Source organism: Narcine bancroftii, chromosome 3, assembly GCF_036971445.1.
Source record: "Narcine bancroftii isolate sNarBan1 chromosome 3, sNarBan1.hap1, whole genome shotgun sequence".
Taxonomy (NCBI): Eukaryota; Metazoa; Chordata; class Chondrichthyes; order Torpediniformes; family Narcinidae; genus Narcine; species Narcine bancroftii.
Genome location: NC_091471.1, coordinates 231,401,061 through 231,403,567, shown reverse-complemented (window position 1 = coordinate 231,403,567; position 2,507 = coordinate 231,401,061).

Here is a 2,507-nt window from a genome sequence, read left to right as displayed (position 1 = left end):
CTGTCACCACTTTGATGTCCTCGGGACATGTACTACTGCTATTTCAGTCGGGAGCGTCAGAGCATCTAGGGATTGGACAATTAAGTGTTCATGGGCTAACTTTTGTCCTTTACCAGTTATCATTCCCCGTTCTTTCCAGATCTTCCCAAAGGTGTGGACTACACCAAAAGCGTACTTAGAGTCAGTGTAGATAGTGCCTATTTTGTTCTCTAAGCCGTGGAGTGCTCTACATAGGGCGTATAATTCACAGGATTGCGCTGACCAATGACCAGGGAGGCGACCAGCTTCAATCACTAGTCCTTGCTTCCCATCCACTACACTGTACCCACTATAGCGAGTTCCTGCAATGCAGCGTGAAGAGCCGTCAATAAACCACCTTTCACCTTCTTTAAAGGGACATCAGTTAGATCTTCCCTAATCTTGGTTTGTAGGTCTATGACTTCTAAGCACTCATGTTCTAATTCATTTGTGGAATTGTCCAAATTAGGAGTAACGAGGAAGGCTGCTGGGTTAAGGGTTTTAGTCGTGAGCAGGGTCAAATCATCCCTATCCATTAGGATCGTTTCATATTTTAAAATTCTAGGGTCCGTGAGCCATCTCCCAGCACGTTGTAACAGAATAGTGCGGACTGTGTGAGGGGTGTGAACTATCATAGGGGCGCCGAAAATAATCTTCCGTCCTTCCTCAACTAAAACAGCAGTGGCTGCGATGGCTTGTACACATTCTGGCCAGCCACGACAAACGGGGTCTAAAATCTTTGATAGAAAAGCAACTGGTTGTCTATAGCCTGCCCCTGTCCTGGGTTAGTACTCCGGTGGCTACATCTCCCTTGGCATTAGTATATAAATCAAAAGGCTTATTTAAGTCGGGTAGTGCCAAGACTGGGGCACGTGTAAGGCTATGTTTAACAAAGTCAAAATCTTTGATCTCATCGTATGTCCAGACTAGAGGTTCGGTCTCTATAGTCGTGAGTTTATCGTAAAGAAATTTGACAAGGCTAGAATAATTTTCCATCCAGATTCTACAGAATCCCACTAAGCCAAGGAATTTCCTAAGTTCCTTGGCATTTTTGAGAGGGGGAATTTGCAGAATACCACGTATCCTCTCTGGACTTATTTTCCTAGTTCCCTGACTTACCAGATGACCTAAGTATTTAACTTCTGATTGAACAAATTGTAATTTGGATTCGCTCACTCTAAGAACTTTCTTTTATAAAATTTAAAAGTGCAACAGTAAATTCTTTAGCCAATTCGTATGTTCTTCCCGTAATTAACAAGTCGTCTACGTATTGTATTAGCTGACAATTGTCTCTCCATGGAGCCTCATCTAATATCTGTTCCAGGACTTGACCGAATAAATTTGGAGATTCTGTAAAGCCCTGAGGAAGGACAGTCCACCGGTATTGATTTTTACGTCCAGTAAAAGGGTTTTCCCATTCAAAGGCAAACATGTCTCTGCTTTCTGTTGCCAAGGGACAGGTCCAGAAAGCATCTTTGAGGTCAATTACACTAAACCATTTACTCTGGGGATCGATTTTACTCATGATCGTATAGGGATTAGGTACAACAGGGTGACGGGTGAGAATGATTTTGTTCAACTCCCTTAAGTCCTGTACTAATCGATAGGTACCGTCAGGTTTCTGGACAGGTAAAATTGGGGTATTAAAGGGGTGACATACAAGGTTCGAGTATACCATCCTTAAGCAGCTGGTCAATTACGGGCTGCAGACCTTTGCGGCCAGCCATAGGAATTGGGTACTGTTTTCTTCTAATTGTTTGTTGCGAGTCTTTTAAAGTAACTTGGAGGGGAGGAATGTCTAAAACTCCTCTATTGCCTTTTTCTGCCCATACTCTTGGATTGATAAGTTCTCGATCTTCCTCACTTAAAATATAAAATTGAACCCCGATGCCTGATTCTAGTGGTCTGGTACCGATAGCCAATTGTCCTGTAAGTCTCGTCCTAATAAGCATACCCCAGCCTGGGGAAGTAGTAGAAGATCCTCTACTATTACCTTATTTCCCATTTGGATTCTGACCTCTCTTAATACAGGGACTGTGAATTCTCTTCCTCCCACCCCTGAAACTATCATTGTCCCTTCTATTGTAACCCCCTTTGGTTGGTGTAAGATACTAGATCGGGCTGCTCCAGAATCAACTAAAAATATCATGTTGTCACTGTGGGGTCCTATGCATAAATTAACTAATGGTTCTCCGTGCAGCCCCACAGTGTGTATTGACTGAGAACCGTGACCCCCCTATTCATAGTCTGCTTCCATCAGGGGCATAGGATCGTGTGTCCCTGGCTCGCAGTGGGCAATCCTTTTTAAAGTGTCCTTCCTTTTTACAATGGAAACAGACAAATGTTCCCGTTTCCCAATCTCTACCTGGGTTTCTAAGGTGCCCTGGGAAGGGTCGTCGTCCCCGGAATCCTCCTCTACTCCTCCATCCACTGGGGTCCGCACTTCCCCACCCGTGGCTTCCCTCACGGCATACAGGAGCTGGCACACA